Source organism: Schistocerca gregaria, chromosome 6, assembly GCF_023897955.1.
Source record: "Schistocerca gregaria isolate iqSchGreg1 chromosome 6, iqSchGreg1.2, whole genome shotgun sequence".
In the NCBI taxonomy this organism is placed as follows: domain Eukaryota; kingdom Metazoa; phylum Arthropoda; class Insecta; order Orthoptera; family Acrididae; genus Schistocerca; species Schistocerca gregaria.
Genome location: NC_064925.1, coordinates 513,366,169 through 513,393,390, shown reverse-complemented (window position 1 = coordinate 513,393,390; position 27,222 = coordinate 513,366,169).

Genomic DNA, 27,222 nt, shown 5'->3' with positions numbered 1-27,222 from the left:
CGTGGACTGTAATCGCCTCCCCCCCCCCCCCCCCCCTCATTCACAGATTATCTGTAGCACATATGTGCTGCCAGGACCAATACATCCAGTGTGTATGAGTTTCCGATGCCTCATCCATGGCTATACCGTTGATGAAAATACCATTTCTTTGGGACGGTCATCTCGTTCCTGTAAAATATGTAAGCAGGAATATCTTGCAACTGTACACATTGCTACTGAAACTAACAGTTAATCTCGACAAAGAAGTTCACTGAGTCCAGCCTGATGAAAGAAGTCGAGAGAAAGGACCAGGAGTCAACGGTGCCCGCAGGTTTTCTGTTAGTCCTATAAACAAGCTAACTGAATAACTATAGTAAAACCTGTTTTATATTCCCAGTTTTTAAGGTCTTCCGTGATTTATGCCAGTTTCTGTTGGTTCTGTAGTAAGGCCTAATCTCTAATTTAATTGCTATCCTGCCATTAAAAATGTCTTACGGATAACATTTCCGTTGTTTGCGTCTTTGGACAACTACCACTAGCAGCAACATTGATTTGCAAATTGATTTATGTTGAACTACATCGTGTTCCCGTTCACGCACAGCCTGTATTACACAAAACTACAGTTTCTTTCAGATCTAATTCGTTTTTTGTTCCATGAAATATACAGGTGGCATTTTTTGGTGGCGTTTTCAAAATGTTTCCGCAAAGCTTCATCTTCGAAAACGTATCTGGATTTTTTTTCCCTCTTAACTGCACGTCACGTAATGCACAAAACAATGAGCAAGAAACAACTGTCGACATTAGTTTGTAAGCATTTCGCCACAGTTTACTGACATGCACGTCACGTAATGCTAAACAATGAGCAAGAAACAACTGTCGACAATAGTTTGTAACCATTTCGCCACAGTTTACTGACGAGTTCTTCAATACTATCCTAGTTTTTTAGTCATAACACCAACAACATTACTCTTTTCTTCAACTGCATATATATGCCATTCGGAAAGTACGAGGGTGGGAACTTAAATAGTGGCAACCATTTATTCACAACCGATACAAAAGAGTTACATGTTTCGACCTGTTACTGTCTTTCCAAGTAGCCACCAGCGTTGTGTAGAACCCGTTGCCAGCGATGTGGAAGGCGTAGTATACCGTTAGCAGAGCCTGTTCTGTTGATGGTGCGTATGGAGCGGTCTACTGCCTGTCGAATCTCTGGAATAGTTCTGAAGCAAAAGCCAGATTCCTTCATCTTCGGAATCAAATCAAAGTCACAAGGACTTAAGTCGGGGGAGTGTGGTGGATGGTACAGTACATCCCAGTCCCATCGACCGAACAGAGCAGCCACAGATAGCGCTGTATGCGCCTGCGTATTGTCTTGCAAAATGATGGGTGGGTTGCGCAGAAAGTGTCACCGCTTCTTTCGCAATGCCGGTCGCAGGTGATGCTCCAAAAAAGACGACCTCTGGCACATTCTGTTTTGATCCAACTCCGTTTTTCCTGTTTCGAAAACATAGTGACAGCGTTACGTTAGACCGCTCGCTCATAAGCGTGCACGCTCCGCACCGTCAAAGTAACTGCGCACTACGCTGGAGCTGCTGCTGGAGGAATAGGGTACTATTGCACTACATGAGTCAAACTTGAGGGTGTTAGCTACTGAATGTCACATCTAAAGTTCTTTTTGACTCACCTTGTTGTTTTTCGGATACCTCCGTTTAATTTTCGGCTTTGATACGTTTACGAGCCACAAAAGAGCTTCGGATATCGGTCATTTTTTCACTCTGTTCAGTCTACCTTTACATCTCACAGTGCACAAAATTCAGCGTACCACTGCGCACTTACAACTCATTGTTCACTATGGAAAAATTTAGAGAGAACTTCGTTCACTGCTGACAACGGCCCGCGCCTTACCAGTCAGCTGAGTCATGAAAGAGCATTGTAGCGATCTAGCTTAGCGTCCTTTGCTTTGCTGCACGAGACTGTGTAGGCAGTAAAGTTTTTTTGTTTCTTTTAACCGAAATTTTATGTTGTTCAAACATTGCACTAGGTTCTGCACTTATCACCCTAATTAAGGCCATAGAAGCATGGTCTTTGAAAAAATGGTTCAAATGGCTCGAAGCACTATGGTACTTAACATCTGAGTTCATCATTTCCCTAGACTTAGAACTACTGAAACCTAACCTTAGGCCATCACAGACATCCATGCCCGAGGCAGGATTTGAACCTGCGACAGTGGCAGGAGCGCGGTTCCGGACTGAAGCGCCTAGAACCGTTCGGCCACGGCCGCCGGCCATGGTCTTTACCAAAGTACTTCTGCACAAACAGCGATTCTGGTAGATGGAGCCCACTGTATCAACCATTATGGCCTCTGAGTTCATGTGGTGGTACTTCCATAGTAAATTTCATCTTATAATACACATTACTTCACATCTAACCAAGAACTAAAACGGCTTTTTACATAAATTTAGCTTTAATACTTTTTCAGTATAAGAAAATATTTTCTTAACAATATCATCCGTAATTTAACCCCCATTAGTTGTTGAAAATCAAGAAACACGTACAATTTTATTTTTAATGGCGAACGCAAACACACAGCCTTCTGGGAATCTGAAAAAATGGAATCAATTTCAAGTCCCCTGCTGATATCACTCATTGCTTCGTGAAAATAAAGAGCTAGTTGTGCTTTACTAGAACGATATTTTCTGAATCCGTGTTGGTCAATAAATTCTTATCTTCGAGGTGACTCTTAATGTCCGAGTACAGTATATGTTCCAAAATCCTACAGAAAATCGGCGTTAGTGATGTGGCTCTGTAATTCATCGGATTACTCCTATTTCCTCTTTTAGGTATTGGTGTGACTTATGAAACTTTCCGCTCTTTAGGCAAGGATCTTCCAACGAGCTAGCTGTTATAAATGGTTGCTAAGTTTGGAGCTATTGTATCAGCATACTCTGAAAGGAAGCTAACTGGACGAGAAGCCTTGCCTTTCTTAAGTGTTTTAAGCTGCTCCGCTACCCCGATAATATCTAATTTTCCAAGTTAGCCACGTCGGCAGTTGTTCTTGATGCGAATTCTGGAATATTTATTTCGCCATCTTTTGTGAAGGAATTTAGAAAAACCGTATTTACTAGCTCTGTTTTACTCGGAGCTTCTTCAACAACGTCACCATTCTTATTACGCAGCGAAGATATTGATTGTGTCTTGCCACTGGTGTATTTATATACGACCAAAATCAGTTTAGGCTTTCTGCAAGATATCGAGAGAGAGCATCGTGGTGGAAGGTAGGAAAAGCATCTCGCATTTAAGTTGGCGCTAAATTTCGAAATACTGTAAAATTTCACGAAACTTTGGAATATTGCGTTCTATTAAATTTGGATTATTTTTTTCGTTGCCGCTGTAATAGTGTCTGACCTGTTTTGTGTAGTATGGAAGATCAGCACCACCTCTTCTTAATTTATTTGGCATATAACTCTTAACTGCTCCCGATACTATTTCTTTAAATCCAAATCGCATCTGGCCTACGCTTACATAAACATACTGGATTATGTGCTGACTGACTCTTAGAGAAGTGACAAACGTAGTTTTACCTGTGTTTTTTTACATAGATGTATTTTCCTTTTATTTTTGATGGGTTTGCTACAATAACTGTTTGGTCACTAATCCCTGTGTCTGTCATGATCCTCCCAAATTCATCGGCATTGTTTGTTTCTAGGAGGTCAAGTAAGTTTTCGCAGTCATTTTCACTTCGAGTGGGCTCCTGAATTAGTTTTACAAAATAATTTTCTTAGTAGCCATTCCTTACGATTTCAGACTACCGTTTATGCCTACCACCGGCTTGAAACGGAGTTTTCCGTCCGCATCTAATGGGTAGGTTGAAGTGACCACCAACTATATATGAGTGGGGAACCTTTTTGAAATGACAGTTTTTTTCTGATCAATAACTGCATAATCTGAGTCGAGGGACCGGTAGAAGGAGACAATTATTAATTTATTCAGGTTGTCAGTTGTAGCCTCTACCCATACTAACTCACAGGAACTATCCACTTCACTATGAAATAAATTACTTGTAACAGCAATAAACACTTCACCACCAAGTGTTTCAATCTATCCTTCACGAACACAGTTAGATCATTGTTAAAATTTCGACTGAACTTACTTCCGGCTTTAGCCAACTTTCCGTACCTATAACGATTTGAAATTAAGTATTATATTTCTTTGAAATAGTCTTCAAGGAATGTTTCCATTACGAACAAACATTTCTGAGCTCCTTTCTGAGCCACTCATAGCTTTTCTCTTGTGTGGGGAGCTGCCTTAGAAAATGATAACGTAAAATAAAATGACAGTACTGAGAATTTACAAATGTTGAACTTTTACTTTATTACCTTCCAAAGATATCTGTAATTCAAAGGTGAATACCCTGTCTTTCACCAAAATGAAGCGAGAATTTATTTGTGGAGTGTCACTCATAAATTGTTTGAGAAACATTACTAACATTTCGTTCTGTTACTGACGGTCTAAGTCAGCTTATTAAACCAAGTCCTGTGTAAAAAGTATCAACCTCGGTGTATTTTAAATTGGAGCACATGAGCGTAGGTACAAGGCATGCAAGCATAGTTCATTAGCGATAGTCTTCTTTGGACACTCTCCGTTTCAGAAGCAGAAAATTTAATGTACACTAATTTTTCCGTACTTTCTACTGTGAACACATGTTGTCTATTCTCTGATCGTATTTGCTGGTCAGTCCTCCCTATCACGAATCCACGTTGTTAAATTTGCAGTTTATCCTTCTTCCTATATTAACTTCGTGCGAGTATGTCATCACCTAAATCCTTTACTTTACGTGTAGTGAACAAAGATAACACACTTTGTAATAACGTAAAGACAGAGATGTAATGTATGTCCACTGTAGTCTCTACATTTTTCTTATGACACTCGTTTTGCGAAACAGCCAACCTAAATTATATTAGAAAATATTTATGCAAGGTTCTGTTTCGTTTTAAAACACACGTATGTACTACAGTACTTATATTTTTCACTTTTTTTGTAATGACAGATCACAGGGAGAACGTCCGACGCCTCTAGAGACGGTCCGCGCTGTCAAATGTCAGGTCAACGTACTGAAAGCCATCGTCTCTCAGACCAATGATCACATATTGAACCTGTTTTTTATTTTCTGTGAGACTTTTGTGTCAATTAGTAATTAGACGTCAGAGAAATTGGATAATTTTTATTAATTTATTACCGAGATGTTTTTGAGACTTTATCAGCTTAATTTCGAAGAGAATAAAGGTTAAATCGAGATGAGACTTGGTGATGTAGATTCGCATCAAGTCATATGTTAACAAGAGGTAATGTACTAATTTACCCAAGCTGACAAAGCCAATTTTTACCAAGTTATATTTCGTGTGGTACAAAAATTTGTTATTTTCGATTACAGTCGGAATCGAAGTTTATCACAGCCGTCATTCCTGCACATTGTATCCAACTAGTTTTTCCTTCTCTGTCTGTAGAAATCTGAACTTGCAATCTAAAATTCGAAATTAAAATTCGAAATTAATCTAGCCAGTGAATGAAGAATTTTGGTAAACAACAGAGAATGTAGCTCCTTTTGTTAAATGTGTTGCTCCTAATTTTTTGTCTGTCATCAGTAGACTTGGAGATTTTAATTGTATAACAAGTAAAAAACTAATAAAAACATTATCCATATTTGCCACGATTGTTCTACTGTTCCTTGTGAAAAATACATACTGTCAAACTCTTCCCACACTTTTTAACACCAAAGCAGAAGGCTGCTAGGCGCACATATTTCATCTGAAACGGAATTTGGTCAAAACGAGCGTCAACAATAACACATTCGTATATTGATTCAGCGTAACACACGATAATTTTCTGCATTTCTCGATATTCCGCGAACATGGTTATGGGCTACATTATACTCAGAAAGCTTGCAGCAATTCCATCTATAACCCGTGTGACAGGTCACAGTTACGGAACGCTGAATACGGCTTACTACGATGGAACGGGTAATAGCGGTACCGTGTCTTGGCTTCCGGAGAGCCCTGTATACGTAATGTATAATCTGAGATTGCCTTTAAGCCTTATACACGACATTTGGTGATACCTCTATTAACGCTACTTTTCGCACGACAGAGTAAAATGCATACTAAGGAATTTTTAACTTTTGTTGCTACTATGTAAGGAAACTTTCCACGTACGCAATGTGCATAGTACAGTTTAGTTTCTTTTCTTCTTCGTTGGACCGTATTTGTTACATCTCGTTATGATATGGAACGTAGAATTAAGTCCGTAAGTAAGATATACTGTATCTGAGAAAGAAATGTTCTGTTCTAGCCATTGAAATAACTGTATAAATATTTTTAAATTCAATCCAAGAAAATTTTATAAATGTGGTGAACCTATCTACTTCTACATTCACTTACAGACTAGAAGGAGTAGTCAACTAGATATTACTTCAATTTCTTTTAAATTTTTCATTATATTCCGGCACTTTTAATTCACAAGAAGGTGGTCAAATATCTTTAGGGCTGCATTTATTCCACCTTTCTATGCAAGTCTAAGGTTAAGCTAGGAATATTAGACGTCGTTTGCTCTCCTTAGTTTCTCATTTATGAATACTACTATTAGTTTTACACCATAGGTTAATCTACAAAACAAGCTTCGCAAGAGAATAAATGTAATGTGACGATGTTGTTAGTATGCAAATTTTTTGAACGGATGCTCAGTTCATATTCGGTGACGGAACCCAAATGTTATGCAGGCAGCACATTTCAGTGTAATGAATATTTCGTATTTCGTGCGGTTGCCCCTGAAAATGATTCCGTATGACAGTATTAAATATAAATATGTAAACTGAGATGATTTTCAACGCTTTGGTCACCAATGCCAGAAATTACAAGTAGAGTAAATGAAAATGTAGCCGAACTTGAGTGTTTCAGAAGATCTGAAACACTTGATTTCGAATTCATGATCTGAAGAAATTAGTCCAAAACCCAAACAGATCTTTTCGCAAAATGTTTTCTACCAATCTTTCCATTCATGTAAAAGTGGCGGTAGTAGCGCCACTCTGAGTATGAAAATCAGGCTTGTTTTAAATACACGGTATAACAGTTGAGTGCTAATTACCTTTCAGTTTGAATGTGGTTAGTTGGTGTTCTTCAAGAATTCCTTTAAGGCCACGAAGACGCCGTTGTAAACACCTCGCTGTGTGTGAACGAGGTCTTGTAATAGGGCTACGAGAGGCTGGATGTACCTTCCGCAGTAGCTGTTACGAGAATCCAGGGTCGTAAGAAGGTCGGACTCGGGACGGTCACGAAGCACTACCGAGATGGTGGACCATCGTGTTCGACACATGGCTCTGGAATATCGTACTGCATCTGCAGCAGCAGTTTGACGAGCAGTTGACACCGCAGAGACACAACGAAATGTTACAAATTTGTTCGTTTACGAACAGCTCCGAGCCAATCACCCTATAACGTGCAGTTTACTGATTCAAAGCCATCGTCATCTATGACTTCCGTGGTGTTAAGCGAGAGCTCAATGGAGGGCAGGTAGAGGTCTGTTAAGCTTTCTGATGGAAGCTGTTTCTGCTTCGGTGCCAATGATGGCCGTGTGTTTTTAGGACGACGCCAGTTGAGCGCCTGCGACCAGTCTGTCTGCATGCTGGGCACAATGGACCTACACCTTGAATTATAGGTTGGGGTGCGTTTTCGTATGACAGCAGGTGGTTTCTCGTGGTTATCCCCCTCGACGTTAATATAGATGTATACGTTGGTGTCGTAATTCGACCTGTTGTGCTGTCATTCATGAAAAGCCTTCCAGGAGGTGTTTTCCAACAGGATAACGTTCGACCAGATACCGCTGTTGTAATACCACATTCTCTACAGTATTTCTAAATGTTGCCTTGGCCTGCTCAGTCACAATATCTGTCTCGAAACGAGCACATAAGGGACATTGTCGAATGACAACTTCAGCATCATCCTCGAAAGGCATTAACCGTATGTGGACTGACTAACCAAGTGCAACAGGGATGGAACTCCTACCAACAAATCGACGTCTGTACAACACAGTGCATGTACGTCTGCTGGCTTGCGTTGAACATTCTGGCTTCTGCCTATAGCACGGATAGTTTGAAAATGGACACAGGTGCTCGAAACTAGTCATCATCAAGAAATAAAAAATAGATACATTTCAATGCAACTTATGGCTGAGCTACAACCATTTATTTCAACTACAAGACTAATTGCGCATCTGTTTCTCACCTGCAGCATGCTGCAAGTTCGTATGTATTGTTGTGATATCCGTAGTGCATAGAGGCACGTACGTTGCTCCTTCTTGACAAAATTAAACTAACGAACTGCCCTCTCATTAATCTGCGTAAAAAGTGAATTTAAATCTTAAAATTGTCAGTTTTATTTAAAAATTAAACACAGTTCAGTGCCTAAATGAAGGAAAATGCCAAATTAAATTTACATTTGTATAACCGCAATATACTTTTTTTTGTACTTAGGAGTACTGTATAACTCACAAAGACAGAAATATCACATGTCAATAAACTCCAAGTATTATTAATAAGCTATAGCAACGTGAAATGAAGCTGCCGATCTGCTGATAAACAAATTTGCTACGTGTGTATGCAGTCCCATTAAGAAGAATATCCATGATGAGAGTCCATGAGGAAAGTCCCGTCTCGGAGGTGTTGACGACCGAGAGAAAGTTACCCTCCTAGTTTTCACGTCACGTCTTCTTAGACCTCAAATGGCTCTTACTGTTAAAAGAAAAAAACAATTGCACAACAAAACACGCCTTTGAAATTCGAATACATGGTTAACGTCATGGCCTGATGAGTCGGCCAGTGTACATGTGGTTTTTAGGTGTTTTCCCACATTCGACCACGTAAGTACTTAGCTGGAACCCACGTCCCGCCTCAGACGCTCACTTCACAGACATTTCTCAAACTTGTACATAAAAACGCTAGACACAGACTGAGGGTGTACACAAATGCCGTCTCGGGGAGGGCGGGATGTGGGGGGGGGGGGGGGGGAATAATGTCGTACGGGGGCGGGGAAGTAGTGTCGTACGAAGGGCACCCGCACATACACTACCACTAACACATATCCGAAAATAATACTTCTCCCCATTGAAGATGAGGATAAATAGTAGAGTTAGGAAAAAGAAGAGGAAAAGCTGCCAGGCGGTGCTTTAGTATATTGTGGTATTTTCTATTCATTAACTGTAAGGATATTCATTTGCACCGTGTGGCCACTGGTCGGTACTTTTCAACACGAGAAGGAATTCATCGTCATTGTAACTACTGGCACCCTATGCGATCTAATGTTGGATGGCACTCATCGAATAACTGTTCAACAACAGTATTCAGTCAGTTAATTTCGTATCCACTACTGCAGATATTTCATCTCTTAGCGTGAGATCTGTACATATAAAAGGCAATATCTTGACTGATTAACTCACCTTTGCCTAGACAAAACCGCTAAGAATTGTAACATGAAATTTGGAGCAGGTTTTGATATTTTACTGGAGGCGTTGTTTAGTGAAGCAATGTTCAAAATTCCACTCCTAAAGTTTGAAACAGGGGATCAAAAGCTCCTTGAAAATATGTCGATACCGGTATTAAGGCAAATACGAGGGTAGAAGCTCGAAAATGGATATTTGGTGTCTTAGCTAGAAATAAAATAATTCGTATGTCAACATGTTTCGAATTTAAATACTAAGAACGTAAAAGAGTAAGTGAATTTTGTAAAATGTTTTATTAAAGAGCTACTAACTCATTTTGAAGCCACGTCTATGAAAATTGGTGTTTCGATTCTTCGTTACAATAAAAATACATACCTTTCACTTTGAATGTGGTTAGTTGATGTTAGTCCAGAATTCCTTTAAGGTTACAAAGACGCCATTGTAAACACCTCGCTGTGTGTGAACGAGGTCTTGTAATAGGGCTACCAGAGGCTGGATGTACCTTCCGCAGTAGCTGTTACGAGAATCCAGGGTCGTAAGAAGGTCGGACTCGGGACGGTCACGAAGCACTACCGAGATGGTGGACCATCGTGTTCGACACATGGCTCTGGAATATCGTACTGCATCTGCTGCAGCAGTTTGACGAGCAGTTGACACCGCAGAGACACAACGAAATGTTACAAATTTATTAGTTTACGAACAGCTCCGAGCCAGTCACCCTATAACGTGCATTTTACTGACTCAAAACCATCGTCATCTATGACTTCCGTGGTGTTAAGCGAGAGCTCAATGGAGGGCAGGTAGAGGTCTGTTAAGATTTCTGATGGAAGCTGTTTCTGCTTCGGTGCCAATGATGGCCGTGTGTTTTTAGGACGACGCCAGCTGAGCGCCTACGACCAGTCTGTCTGCATGCTGGGCACAATGGACCTACACCTTGAATTATAGGTTGGGGTGCGTTTTCGTATGACAGCAGATGGTTTCTCGTGGGTATCCCCCTCACCGTTAATATAGATGTATACGTTGGTGTCGTAATTCGACCTGTTGTGCTGTCATTCATGAAAAGCATTCCAGGAGGTGTTTTCCAACAGGATAACGTTCGACCAGATACCGCTGTTGTAATACCACATTCTCTACAGTATGTCGAAATGTTGCCTTGGCCTGCTCAATCACCATATCTGTCTCCAAACGAGCACATAAGGGACATTGTCGAATGACAACTTCAGCATCATCCTCGAAAGGCATTAACCGTATGTGGACTGACTAACCAAGTGCAACAGGGATGGAACTCCTACCCACAAATTGACGTCTGTACAACACAGTGCATGCACGTCTGCCGGCTCGCGTTGAACATTCTGGCATCTACCAGAGTTATTAATGTACCAGCATTTCACATTTTCTATGGTTTATCTCGCATTCGTATTAATCTGATACTGTAATCTTAATACTTAAATATGTCACTACACAAAAGTATTCCCGGAATTTTATGAATCTACATTAATTATTATGCGTTACCGATCTCTTCAAGATCTTTCGAGAACATCTGTATAGTTTCTATTTCTTACAAGTTTCAACAGAATAAATCTAAGTTTCTCTCTTTATGATGCTGGTTATTTTTTGGTTAGAGTTGAATTGAACTTTAAGACTGTCCTAAGTGCTGTCATGAATGTAACTGCCTAAACTTAGGCGCTAATGTGATTTGAGTCGAACTTGACAAAAATGTACTGAGTTTATTCCTCGAAAAAGATTTGACTTTTAAATAATCTTAATAACCCTGTATTATACCTCAAAACTGAATCAACATGAAAGTTTGGCCTGTAGTTACATGCAGCTGATACATTTTCCTCTATCTGCCGTGCCTCTTGTGGACTCATACAGCGAGGAACATACAGTACACACTGAGAGAAGTTCATTTATGTTTCAGTGCGTGTACAGTACCTCACTTAATGAGTTGCACGTGAGACTGCGACCATGGGAGTGATATTTTTGGAGCTAGACAAAACTGTTGATTCAATATGCAATAAATATTATGTATCACTTTAAATGTCCTTTAGACCTACTTTGGGTGCCTCAGCTATTAGTTGTATGATTCTGCCATAGAGAGATCAGCCAGAAAATATAGAAGAATCTTAGCAGAAATTTAATGTCACTTGTTATCTTAGTATTTTGTATTTCGTAGACAGTTATTGGCAGCAGGAGTTGGAGGTGAGAAACGAAAATTCACAACCATTCCCATATAACGTTTGTTTCTATCACTTGAGACAGAAGCCCTCCGATTTAAGTATTTCATCTAGAGCATTTATTCTAACTCTGGATGTGGTTGTCTGGGAGACGCTTTTCAGAATGTAATAGTCTGCTTAGATGATATTTTGGTTGCGTATACTTGGAGAGAAGAGCACGTAGGTATGCTGGATATAGATTTTACCACATTTAAATCGGTGGAGTCACTCTCAATATGCAGGAATCTGAATTATCCAGAAATAAATTTTGAGGCCTTATCATCTCACCATAAGAAATTCAACCGGACTTAAAGACATTAGAATCAGTTCAAAATGTTATGGTATCAACTCGTAAGAAGCAATGTCAATCATATCTCAGCTTCTGCGGATAATGTCTATGCTTCACTAACCCTTGGATGCATGAGTGGCTTGTGTTGCAAAAATGCATGAGAGACGTCTATAAGACCCATATCTTAAAACGAGTGCTAAAGGATTTTATTAAAATAAACATGTTCAAATCTTGAACAGGTTGGTGTTGCAAAATCAATATGTATCTATGTAATATAACATACATTATGACATTACTTCAGAATAATATGAAAAGTAGTGTAATACTTTAACTTGTAGCTTTGCTGAGTTGGTCAACTAGATCTCAGTTCTACTGATCCACCCCAGAAAATAAGCCCTTTATAAATAAAACAATTTCTAAATGATTTCACTACAGTCTCTGTAACATTTCTTGTGGTTTTGCTGAAAAGCTGGCCACTTTTTTCTGTACAATAAATATTGATATGTGAAACATCATATTTTCGTTGATTTTCCAGTTGCAACAAGATTGTCTGCTGGTGAGTAATCCCACAACGTGTTGTCACTGATAAAGTTTCTTTTGCGAGGCCAGGGTTGTTGATATCCAATTCCAGATAAGAAAAGATGCTGCTTTCATCATATCTGCCATCAATGTAGTTGCTATATTGCTGTGAAAATAAGTGCAAGGTTTTACGTTTCCTAAGACAAAATAATATCTCCTTCACTATCCCACTCAGGTTTGTGTAAATGCCTTCTGGTCAAAAGATTCAATTCCTGATTTATATTCATTATAGGATAGAACTTCCTTTGCTGTGGTGCAGAGAACTCATTAATATCATAGTTATTTACTTATTTTTTGCACACAGTTTACAATAGTGAAATTGTCTCTCAGAGCAAATTGATGGTTCCAAAACTTCTCTGTACGTGAAAGCCTCCATTTTGATCAGAATTTCCTTTTCGTTTTGCCATTTATTTACGTTGGTGGCAATGATTAAGTCTATTGAGATCTGTCATGATCACTAACGAAATCAGAAACTCTTTAGCGTGAATCATCTAATTCTTAATTGCCTGCTTCACCCAGGACGGCAGAGGATATGGGTTCATTACCCCAATGACCATCAGTGACTAAATCTCTGTTATCTTCTGGATCAAAGAGAGCTTCATCTTCAAATCATTTAGTAATACTTGATTCAAAATTTCGATTACCTGTCCTGATTTCAAATAATGTTCGTTCCTACTTCAGTGCAAAGTGATGTGTAATCGGCTTGCTGGGTGGTTCATAGGTTTACAAGAATCGGATTTTGAAATGTAATATATTCCCAGTGAAACAAATCTTCTACCTTATGCTTTATTGTGCTTCATATATAAAAAATAAAATGCTTAATTTTATAACAGGGATAGACAGTCAAAAGTTTTAAAGTCTTATGTAATCTCAGAGTTTAAGGAGAATGCAGTCGAAATTTTAAAAATGATCAAAACAATTGGTGAGGATGAAATTGACCTTCAATCTTGAATTCAAAATGATGACGGCTTTGTGTAACCATATATACATACCAGTTTCACACATTTTCGTCCACAGAAATGCTTACAACAACTTCAAGTACTAGCGACCTTTGATATCACATCTCAGTGATAACGGATAGTTATAAAAGAGTATGATTTGTGTCAGGAACCGAGTTGTCTACAATGTAACATATAAGATTAATGCATAACATTTTTAAGTAAGCTTTTTAGGTTTTTATTTTGATAACGTCACCTAGCGCTCTGTATGAAAGTCACTGGCTGTTCTGTGTGCAGTCTGTGGCTGGTTTGCATTGTTGGAATTTGCTATTGTAGTGCTGGCCAGTTAGCTGTTAAAATGACGTTTGAACACTATTAAGGTAAACATTCATTTGCTAACTATGCCTATCAGTAGTTAGTCCCTTCAGTAGCTAGAATCTTTTATTTAGCTGGCAGTAGTGGTGCTCGCTGTATTGAAGTATTTCGAGTAACGAAGATTTTTGTGAGCTAAGTGATTCATGAAAGGTATAGGTTATTGTTAGTCAGGGCCATTCTATTGTAGGGATTTTTGAAAGTCACATTGCGTTGCGCTGAAAATATTGTGTGTCAGTTTAGTGTTGATCAGAATAAGTAAAGAGTGAAATGTCTGAGTACGTTCAGTTCTGCTCAACTGTTTAAAAATCAAATAACGTAAGGGGTTTACTAGCACTGTAGTTCAATAATTTTTTTAAGGGGACGTTTCAAATTCTCCACAAACAAAAGGTGATATCACAATAAGTATAATCAACGCTTTTGAACTTTTCAAATCGTTTCATAAATCTCGTCTGCATTTCTCTCAGACCTTTCGAGTAAGGGAACTGTTTTCAATATCAGCTTACTTCTTTCCAATGAGAAAGGCTAAGAGTAAGGGCATAACTAAGATACAATAGGAAGATTATTTTGTCAGTACCAATTTGTCTTAATGTATCATGTCTCACAATGGACCACACTTTTCATCTAAGAAGTAGAACACATTTGTTGAAGATAAGGAGGTCCATCGCATTGCTACTTGCACATACTGTCCAGTGTCAAAATCCACTAAATGTATTATGTTGGTTTTAGGAGGTATGTTCTGAGTAAGAAGAAACAAAAGAACTCAATTAAAAAGTTGTCTTATTTTGAACAGTTTCTCTTAATGATAGTAATGGTCTGCCACTAAGTACAGTTTTATATGACAAAAAACCGACAGTATTTTCTATGAGATAATTGATTTCCCGCCACGAATTTGACTGCAGAAGTAGAGACCGATTGACGTTAGTGCAGCTGGAGAAGACAGCTAGAAAATTAAAACACAACTGCTTTGAGAGGCCTTTGTATTTAAAATAGGAGACCAGATTTTGATATGAGAGCATTTCAGATCTTCAAATGAGAGGATGAAATCAAGGCTAGTTAACATTCGAAAAAGTGCAATCAAATTCTGTCAATTTGGAAAGGATTAATAGCGAAAAATACCTGAACACGATCATGTGGAGCCCATTGAAATGCACCATCGATTTATGGAGGAGAATGAAAGTTAATAGTGTCGTAGAAATGAAATTGTTTTTGTACAGGGTGCATTCAAGCTGTAACACCTCTGATTTTTTTCTTCAGGAGTGGAAACGTATGTAAATGTGCAGTTTGTTTTAAAATACGCATGCACTCGTTGCAAATGCGTGACAGTTGTGGCAGCACTGTATGTTTCACACAACGTTGGGAATAACGGTGCACGTGAGGACTGTTTTTGATATGTAAACAGGGGAAAAGTTTATTCCATTTGGGTGCCACGAATGCTCAAGAACAACCATTACCTTTGGGTATGGTATTTTGCCAGGCAAACATGATAGATGATGATGGCAGAAATGGGACTTCCCTCTCATCGATCCACGACGATGCATGAGACATGGACGCAATTTTTCAGTGGTTAACCAATACTTCTAAATAGGGATTTGTAGTGGTATTGGAATCATAGCGTCGACTTCGTTAAAAATGCGTACGTTTGGAGGCAGATTATGTCGAGAAGTGACACCAGTTTCAAAGGTTTTGTTTAATTAATTTGTGATATAATTATGTGTTATTACTTAAATGCACTCATATTAGGATAAGACATACTGGTTGAGTATCTTCCCCAGTGATTTAGCGTAAGAACCTCGTCCAGCATAGTCCCTGTAACTTGTTTAATGACCTGTGTGTATACATATTTCGTATATGAAGAAATTTACTTTTGAATGACAGTATGCAATAGACGGTTGCAAATTGTGTGTGAAATTATGTACTGTTTCATGTCAGTTTTGTGTACCTCCTAATTATGCGTTCTACAATGTGGGCAGTACAAGTTCTGCATTTATGTGATACAACTACCTGGTTTCTTTCTACTGGTCATGAGTTGCCAGCATGTTATCATAAGTCACCGCTTGGCAATCCAGTACAGGAAGGTGACTAATGGGAAAGATCTGGACTCAACCCAAGCGACGCTAGGAAATGCAACGCCCTATGCCGTAGGCTGCGATCAGTCGTGAATGAGTTAGGCGAGCTGCATGCCATTGCTGGCTGTATCAGGTTAGTGTGTTTGTCAACAAATACACATGCCTTGTGCAACCCCATGAGACATCCGTTGTGTGTGACAAACTGGTCATTTTCTTTACAAACAAGAGTACCCACAAGATATGGAATAATACAATGGTGTACTGCGACGTTAAATGTAAAATATTTAGATATTAAAAATATGATCATGTATTTTCTTATTTAAATTGTGTGGTACGTTCCTTATTTTCCGAATTTGTTTCTGGAATTACCATTTATTGACCTTTATGCAATTAGCTTTGAAACATAATGCATCATTTTTACGTTCTTATATATGTCACGCTTACTCCTGCTTTGTACCAACATTTAAATTAGGCCATTATCAAGTACACCTGCAAGTTATGCTATAGAGAAGCTACCTGTACATCAAGATGTAGAAACTAAGAATGAAATTTGGTTACTAAGAAAGATTAAGCTTTGGTGACACAGAGCCTGTTAATTGATTCTGTGAAAAGAACAAAAAGCAAGTTAGGTCGAAGACAATTGAATGCTAAATTTTATTTAATAGATAGTGTCTTCAGTCATTTTGTTAAGTTTTATATGTAAATAACAACATTGCTTATAAGTTTTATTGTGTACTTGGGGTATGAAGAAACAGTTAAAGAGTTTCCCACTAAAATGTGGTGTTAATTGATGGTGACTTTGTTATTAATTGCTATAGTTCTTTATTGTGGACTAACTCTGTAAAAGATTACATTTTTTATCTTTTTTCCACTCACATTTTCTTCAACGCAGTATTTTGTAGATTTTTGACTGGTACCGTTTCTCACTTGTTATTTTGAAATTATATTTTCATCTAGTAAGGTTTTTAAGTATATGTAATCTATGTACAAGTTAATTTAGTTCCATATGGTATGTATATATGTATGGCCCTTTAAGAATCTACTTGAGATCTTCTTTTATAGTTAATTCGACATTCAAACTTTATATTATCATGAATTTCCAGTTGCAATTTATGTTTTGAATTCCAGGGATATGGGAGTACGCCATATTCTCCCATGTTGGAAGATTTGTTAGATTTGGTGGCCGTTTATGTAAGCCCATTCCTGTGGACTGGCCTGGACTATTTGTTTTACCACTACAATTACTGCTGGCTTAGCGATTTCTGTGTAATCTCTCCCAACTAACAGTGCTTTCTTAAATTGTGATGGCTGTTTCATCTCTGTGCCTGATGTGGCACTATGGTAGCGAGAAGAGGGTTAGACTCTGTCACTGCCATTGGTTACTTGCACTGACAAACGTATTTTGGCTAATTATTCACCATTAACTGTTATCATTTGAAAATTCCATTGTCAGATTTGTAAAAGTTATCAGCAAAAGGAAGAATATAATTACATCTTTTCAGTGAAGATTATTAATGCTGGATATGTTAATACAACGAGCCCGCCGCTCATTTTATGTATTCAAGTATCGAAATTATGGTGCAAACTAAGTATTGCGCCACAACAGCAACATGACTTGATAGTGGCTTTAGGCTTAATCAGTAACTTCGCAATGACTAGTATAATTGTACCTGTTACTGGGTCTACATAATATACAGTAATTCCACAATACAGCTTAATGTGCTTGATGTGAAGTGGCTAGAATACATCTTTGGTACTTCCAAGTTTAGATCACATAAAAACTCAATTTTTAAATTCTCCTACTAAACTAGAGGTAGGTTCAGGGTCTTTTGCAAAATGCAAAACAATGATGAAATTTGGAGTTAGCGCTTCCACAGTTTGAAAGGCGACCCCTGTAAGGTGCCTGTGATAGCTGATTGCTCCACAGCGTCTGCTAGGAAGAGCTTGTGTTGACTTAGAAGCCATATCTGTAAAGTGGTTAGTGGAAGTGACGCCCCAAACCTCGGTTACAAGTGAAGTGACTGAGGTTCTAAAGAGTCTCCATTGTAATTGTGAGAGGAGCAAAGATGAGTTTCATTTCAACACATCCATAAGTTGAAGACTCATGGTATGCTGCAATTCCAGCATTACCTTTTCTTCTGTGTTTAGAAAAATAAACTGTTTACATTTAGAAATATGCTCTAAGAATTTGATGTTTCAACACTACGCTGAAAAGACAGCACTCACAGGAGAAATTTCTATCAATGGGTACTAGCATCAGTCTCAACACATGTGTGGTGCAATACTAATAAAAATACATTAAATCTGGAAATAACGGTACTGTAGATAAAAAGCCTGAGAAAATTAAGTGCATTGATAACAGTCAAAATGTCTGTGTTGTATCTCCTCGGAATATAATAGCTTTTCCGATGAAATCAAGCAGTTTTGATTGATACCTAATGGTAGAAACCTTGAGGTGGACTGAACACGTGTTAGTGTTTCTTTGAATTACATACAGAAAATAGATTCCCTGTTAACAACATTTATTGTAACAGAACCGCAAGGATGATGTTTCGAAGTTACTTTACAAAATGTGAATACTGAACACTAACAATTCTCGTGTATAAACATTTTACAAGTGACGAAAAGTGACTAATGAGAAAAGTGAATGATATTAAATACTGGAAAAAGTGAGAGCGTATTTCTTGGAGAGTTAATCTAAAATAAAAGCCTCGTGCTTCTTGCCGAGTGACACTCATTTAAATGCGCCCATCCTCGGCGCAGACATTCAGCTTGAAAGGCGAAAACTTTCTAATGGTTAATTGTTTGTGTCTCCTTACAATTTTGGCAATCGTAGAAAAGAGGTAAAAACAGATTAGTGTTATGTGGAGAACAGACTACTACATTTCATTAATTAAAGTAACGAGCATTGATTTCTTTGTTTCATTGGAGAGTTTATTGAACACATTTGCTCTTAACAGGTGTTTATACCAATACTCAAGCGTTCTTAATTTAATGCATTCATTATGTTAAGTTAGGTGACCAAGTGGCATTAAAGCATTCGGCCATCATCCTCTGAACATGTAGTTTTAGAAATGGGGCAGAGTGGATATTTTATTTTTCAGGTTATGAATTTCATTTAGGGATTCATTTAGTGTTCAGTGATAATTATTTGACTGCAATTTGTTATCATCATTAAACTTAATTAAAGAAAAATGTACATTTAAATGTTCATTTAACTGTTAAAGTCACTACATTCCCTTGGGAATAATGTTATGGCTTTTAGTCTACAGTGACAAAGTTGTTTTCTTCGATTATAGCTGATAGGAGACCAAGTTTCGTTTTAGGTAGCTCTTGTGGTTTGTAAAGTCAGTGTTCATGCGACTGCAAACAAAATTCATGTTTCGCAGGCTTCAGTATTTTAATTGCTTCTATTCCTAACATACATAAGATATCTGATGGTTATTAAGCAGAAGAAGTACTGATTTCATCACAATCGAATCCTATGGAGACAGAGGTGAAACAAAAGAAAGAGCAGTAAATGAAGTGTCTTGAAAGGTTTTTGATTGGTTCTTGTTGAAATGTCTACCACTGTAGGAAAACCGTCTAATTTTTCCAGAACTGCACAAGACAGATTACCGTCACCAGGGCCAGCATAGCAGAGAGGAAAAGAAATATGTGTAATTATGTTCAAAGTTCTTGAATGTGAATTGTGATCACAATTTGAATGCAAAATCACATATTAATTTCCCCAAACACTCTGGTTGATTAATATTGTTCCTACTTATGTATGCTGAGTCTGGACAAGGAAGCTCCATTAAGTTGCTTTAAATTGTGTATTTCCATCAGTTAATGTCATATTGCATAATTTTGTTTGTCGATTCCATACAGTGACACAAAATACCTGTATCAAAATGTTGTGAAGGATAATGTTTCGTGTCCATTGTAACTTGGTCGTTGTCTGTCATTATTTGAATAACCTTTCCTGCTGATGAATGTGGGTTGTAGGCCAATAGGGCACCGAGCATTATGTTAAAAGTAACGTGAGTACTATTATAAGTATTAACAACAATATATTTTAAGGAGTGGTTTAAAATAAATATTTTGAACTATGGAATATGAGTTACTAGAGACTGACGGTAGTGAGATCATTCACTCCACTGAGGCCCCTACAACACTTCATTTGCATAATACATTGCATAAAAATATGGCAGTGTTAGGGTCCGATATTCAAAGACATGATCAAAAAATTTAGAAATGAAAAAATCATTAACTATAAGAAATGCAACGTTTTTTTGTCAGTGGAGCTCTAAGGAACGACTGTGAGACGAGGAAATAGTAATTATTAAAAATGTGTTTCATGACTGTAGGGACCAGGAGTAGAAAAACGCAATCAAAACTAAAGAACAACAATATTTCTACCACATCATGAGAGGATAAACATACTATATTATAATACTCATAATGGAAGGAAAAGTCTTAGAGAAAATATCAGTAGGAAGAACATTGTTGCTACAGAATCTGGAACATTGGTTTGGATGCACTTCCACACAGCTGTTTATATCTGCAGTGTCAAGAATAGCTCTTACAACAACTGGCACAAAAGAGGGATACCATTACGTAAAAGACATTGAATTTATTAATTTGTAGACAAACCCAGATTCATAGATCGAACTGACTTTACATAACTTTAGGTAGGCCTATTTAACTGTACGATAGTTTATTGTATCATCCATGCCTATCATGAAGCTTGTGCTAGCGTCAGATAAGGAACTATCTTGTTTCATTATCGATGAGTCTGTAAATACTGGCTGTCCCAGTAATGAAGTGCTTCCTCCTTGAAAATAAATCATACCAGCAGTACATAGCAATTCACAAACCATGATATACCTACAAGAGCATTGTTGTCCCCTTACTCACCACTATTCCCAGTTCATCTTTTTGTTCAACAACAGAAGCAGCTCTCTCTCTATTTGTTCTCTCTCTTTCTCTCTAGAAAATTAACAAGATTGTTTATAAATGAATATGATTTTTCCACTGCTTCTTCATTTGGTTTCATATATTTCGATAATAATATAATGGATCTGTAAAATCGAAAAGTAATACAAACTTATAGTTTTGCAGAAGCAGTACAAAATTTTCAATGAAGCCACTAATGACAGTGCCACTAAAGTAGAGTTATTAAACAAGGTTTTCCGAAACTCCTTCACCAAAGAAGACAAAGTAAATATTCCTGAATTCCAATCAAGAACAACTGCCAAGATGTGAAACATAGAAGTACATATCCTCTGTCTAACAAAGTAGCTTAAATCACTTAGTAAAAGGAAGGCCTCCGGCCCAGATTGTATACCAGTCAGATTCCTGTCAGAGTATGCTGATAAAATAGCTCCATATTTAGAAATAACATACAACCACTAGTTCACAGAAAGATCCGTATCTAAGGACTGGAAAATAGCTCATGTTACACCAATACCCAAAAAGGGAAGTAGGAGGAATCCGCTGAATTACAGGCCTATATCACTAACGGCGATTTGCAGTAGAGTTTCAGAACATGTACTGTATTAGAACATTATGAAGCACCTCGAATAAAACGCTTTATTGACACATAGTCAGCACGGATTCAGAAAATATCGTTCTCGTGAAACACAACTAGCTCTTTATACTCATGAAATAATAAGTGCTATCGACAGGGGATGTCAAATTGATTCCTTATTTTTAGATTTCCAGAAAGATTTCGACACCATTTCTCACAAGCGTCTTGTAGCCAAACTGCGTACCTACGGAGTATCACCTCAGTTGTAAATCTGGGTTCGTGATTTCCTGTGAGAAAGGTCACAGTTCGTGGTAATAGATGGAAAGTCATCGAGTAAAACAGAAGTAATATCCAGCGTTACCCACGGAAGTGCTATAGGCCTTCTATACTTCCTTAGCTATATTACCAAGAGAGGAGATAGTCTGAGTAGCTGTCTTAGATTGTTTGCAAAGGATGCTGTCATTTACCATCTTGTAAAGTCATCAGATGATCAAAACGACTTGCAAAATGATTTACATCAGATATCTGTATTGCGCGAAAAGCGGCAATTGACTATGAATAAAGAAAAGTGTGAAGTTATTCACATGAGTATTAAAAGAAATCAGGTAAGTTTCGATTACGCGATAAGTCACACAAATCTGAGGGCTGTCAATTCAACTAAATACTTAGGGATTACAATTACAAATAACCTAAATTGCAACGATCAAATAGATAAGCAGGGTAGATAAGCAGGGTAGAGCAAACCAAAGACTGCGATTCCTTGGCAGAGCACTTAGAAGGTGCCACAGGTCTACCAAAGGGACTGCTTATGCCACCCTCGTCAGCCCTATTCTGGAGTATTGCTGTGCGATATGGGGTCCACATCAGGTGGGACTGACAGATGACATCAAAAAGTACAAAGAAGGGCAGCTCTTTTGGTATTATTGTGAAATAGGTGAGATAGTGTCACAGACATGATGTGTGAACTGGAGAGCCAATCATTAAAACAAAGGCGTTTTTCGTTGCGACGGGATCTTCTCAAGAAATTTCAATCACCACTTCTCTCCTACGATTGCGAAAACATTATGTTTTCACCCACCTACATAGAGATAAATAATCATCACTTTGAAATAAGAGAAATCAGGGCTCGTACAGAAAAATTTAAGTGCTCGTTTTCCCCGCATGATGTTCGAGAGTGGAACGGTAGAGAGACAGAATGAAGGATGGTCATTGAACCCTCTGCCAGGCACTGTATTGTGAATAGCAGAGTGATCACGTAGATGTAGATGTAGATGAAATGAGGACCTTGGCTATAAACAGTGGTGGGAGACAGTCGATGAGAAACCGGTTTATAGCATGTACTCGTAGAGCGTGGTAAATGATGTGTTCTGTTCATATTAGTTTATAGTCCTACGAAATGTCGTGAAATATAGTGCCTCTCTTAATTTCAGATTTTCATTAATGGTAATTTGACAAGATGTATCCATGTAAACAGCGGTAAGTGTCGAATACATGGCTGCCAGTAATAGTAACGTGTGTGGTGTTCGTGCCAGGCAAATGCCTTTCAGTGGCTGTATGCTTGAATCTGAGGATTAGGATGTGGATAACTACGACTGAAGAAAAGATCTTGGTTATGGCCCTGATCGCAAATGAACTTCAGAAATCACAATAATATTTGCTTAGTAAGCAAAGACCAATAATTATTTGACCAAGTAAATAACATTGAGTTGTGTCTCTTACAACAGTTTACGCAAATCTCAATGACAGCGAGAATGCAAAAATGTTAAGGACTGCACCTAACACAGTTTACCTGATATGGTAAGGTAACAATAAAATTAATTTTATATTGTGCTGAAGTATAAACTAATTTATGACTATATTGTTGCAAATATTGGCACAGAAAATCTTATTATCATATACTGAATTAATTCAGACCTTTTAAATTTGTAGTTTAGAGAGGTTTCACAGTAATGCTTCGTGAGCTCACCCAACAGGGAAACAATAGTAAGTCAATGCCAACTCTAGGTGAGTGCATTAGTTTTCAAGTACAGAATGTTGTCTACTCATAGACAAGATTTTTAAAACATTTTAGATATAATTTATTATTTTAAAAATATGTCATTACTCTAGAAATATTTGTAAACAGTGAATTGTCTAAGTAAGAAAAGGAACAGTAGATATGCTTGAAATATCTTATTTATGAAATTGTATTGAAAATTTATTGCGGAATTTCTCAAAACACCCAGAATGTCCCTTAAGATGTTTTACAGCTGTGGTATTTAAATAATTTCACAAATCACCAACGGGTAGCAGCAGTTTTTAGTTTCGTAAAACGTTGGTGCATATACTGAATTGCTTCATAGTAAGCTGTTTAATGCAATACAGTGACAACAAAGAAAAATCTTATTATGAGAAATGCGTTAACATTCTATGTCATTACAACCAGGGATGAAGCAAGCTGGGATATTTTTATTTCCCTTCTTGTTTTGCCATCTGCCTTCTTAAAATTAATTTTTCATTTTTTTGAATTAATTACCTTTAACATACGTGAGTGTAATCTGCATTTGCATAAAAGAGAAAAGTTGGTCCTCAGTGATAAAGAAGATAACATCAGATCTATTTTTTCCTTAGTTTTACGTAAGTAAATGATTTTCTACTTTATTTCGACTATTCCTAGTTAATACTTTCATTATAGGGTGAAATCAGTGATCGTTTCGAAACTTAAATTCTGTTGTTGATGTATAAATAAGTATAAATTATGTACTAGTTATAAACATTTGGAAGATGAAATACTAGTAATCTTAAAGTATCTATTTGATTCTATTCGAAAACATGTTAGCAAAGCCATCCCCTAATTAATTCTATAGTAATAACAGCTTTGTCAAAAGTATTGTTTGCGAAACGATATTTGTTAATTTCAGGATTTAAACCAATTATTCGCCTTAACTGTTAAGTAGGAGAAACAGTTAAAACGAACCAATTTACCCATGTATTAAGTTAATTTTATAGGTTTTAATCGTAATTTCAATAAATTTAACTTCAAACAATGTGTAGTTTCAGTACCTATACTTGTGAGAACATATAAGAGTCTGATTTTTGGTTCCGAGACAGTCAGTTAACAGCCAAGTTTTAGGCAAGAATCGGTGTTGGTTAGAACAACAACAGTGCATCAAATTAACTTTCAAATAGGTATTACACAATTAGGCCGTGTGTTACAACAATTACTGTGTGTACTCCACACGTAGTAGCATTCTGTTCTTCAAGAACTGTGAATTTCGTGGTTCGGTTTTTACTGCTTGTTGATGTTCAGTAGTAAACTATTGTAGCAGTATGTGGAGGTTTGCCTGTAAACTATTAATGAGCTTTGTGAGAAGTTAAAACAATGGTGCACTGATAATATACAACTGTGTATTATTGGAGGGATGTGAACAGTGAAAGTAAACTACTGTGAAACGCAACTGTACACCTGTCAGCTCCATAATGTAAAGTAATCAGTGTTACAATTACACACCACATATTTCAGCCAGGGTCACAACGCAGTACATCGACACCGAGGACAACAAACGAAGAAATAAAGTGGGCGAGCCGTCCCAAACCTGCTTAGAGAATGGACATTTAATAATATTTCTTGTACATTAAGATTAAAACCGAAGTCAAATCATGCGAATAGTTAGCTCGAAGCCATATTTTAATGGGAAAACAAGTTCAACCAAACTAACTCAGTAGTGGAAGAAAAGACAGAATATTAAAAAGACAGGACAACGAAGACGACATATAATATTGTAGACAGTATAGAAAAGCATAGGCTACTCTGGTATGGAACGACGGTGCCTCATAAAAATAAGGAATTTGGTTCGTTCGGAAAGACAAAGACTAAAGACATGGAGTAGAGGGACTGCAGGGTACTATGGACATCAGGCAGCAGAATGATTATGATGTATGAAAAAGGCACAAACCGGATGCAGGAAACTGAGACCACATTAAACACCTTCCCGATACGCCGCTTGACTAAAACTATAAAACTCATAGGAGACATGGTGAGATGTTAATGCGACTTCGTACGTGTCTACACTGCGGACGGGTATATAAATGAGTTCAAATTCTCTGTGACATGAGGAATGTCCAGCAAAGTGAACTAGTGTTTCTCGTGGTGCATAGAAGTGGCGCGAACGAAGTCACATGTTGCGTGATCACGGATATGCCGCAGCATTATCTGCATCTGACAGTGTTAAAAATAGTATTCGAATTTGAAAGCAGCCATACTCGCCAATATTTTATTCGACCTCGGTTGAGCACCAGAAGGGAGGACCGCCACACTGTGCACCCCTTCATCTCTATTGCTGTCATCCAAGAAGTAATGTATTCCATGACAAATTGTGTGTAACCTCGCACCATTGGTCGGAGAGTGTCAGTAGCCAGAGTTGAGAATAAATTCTCACGCGTAGGACCGCTGCTAGCTCCTCAACACAAACTGTTGCATTCGCAAAGGTGCCTTGAACGGAAAGCATGGATTGCTGATCTATGGCGTAGCGTTGTGTTCAGCAATGAATACCAGTTGTGCATTATTCCTGAAAAACACTGCTGTCGTCATGTTGTGGTAAAACATAAGGTACGACTTCAGGTCTTTGCTAATAGTGGCTGCGGGAACTCTGACGGCTCGATGGTAAGTCACACACAACCTACGTCCCCATAAGTTACCTTTGAATCGACACTATCCTGGTAAAATTGTTCAACAAGTCTGTGCCCGTCCACTCGTGGAACGTGTCTCAATGAACTGTCGGCGTGACTTCAACTTACTTCCTTGGGCAGCAAAGCCACCCATCTCTCCGAGACAGGGCCGTTTCCACAATCAGGCAAGAGCTAAAGATTAGTTTCAAATAAAACAGCAAAGAACTTAGCAAATGAGTAGAAAAAAATTAAAAAGAGGAAAAATTACAATACCGAAATGTTTTGAAACGGTACAGATAAGTTACTTAATAAGCATTTACTTGCTTTGAGAAAAGTAAACATATTGCCTCGACATAAATCAAAACTAAAATGCAGCCGTTACTGAGTACGAAACGAAAACAAACTTGACGTCGATTCATCTCTGTCGAGAGCTGGAGCGGAGCACGTGTGCCGGCTAGCGACCATTTTGCTGCTCCATGCAGTACGTCCCTTAGCCCTTCTTTTCATTTTTGTCTCTGCATATCATTTGTCAAGCGTAAGTTGTATTGAGTGGTTCAGTTGATGTTTTCTGTTCTACTATAATTTCCTGTGGGTAATCGATCACGAATTCACAAACTAGGTTATTTCTTCTGTTTCGACGTATTTAAAAAGGATTAAAAAGGAAGTGCAGTTTATTATAATCACGAGTTAATATCTTTTACTCTGTCTCTGTGTGTCTCAGACTAGCAGCACGAGAGCTACTACACTGTTTTCTCAAAGGAAGATCGCTGACATTTTCTTAAAATTTCACGTACATGCAGATAACAATCAGAAAGAGATTGTATGTTTCGTTTATCAACGGAACATAATTACAGAAATTGTGTGGCTGTGCTTGTAAGCTGTTTTCTCAGTGTAATTTCCACATTAGTGTATCCTGCATTTTCTTGCAATTAAGTGATTAATTGATGCCCGTTTTGATTGCACCGCTATCTTCAATTGAGTTCTAATTTAAATTGTTTAGCACTTTCTTCCTACCTCCGTTGTTTCGTAAAAATTCGATAACTAAGGGCAAATAATTAGATACTGACAATTGTTGTCCTGAGTTATAAAATAAATGAGGACAAAGCAAGAAGACTGAAGACGTTTAGTTTAATGG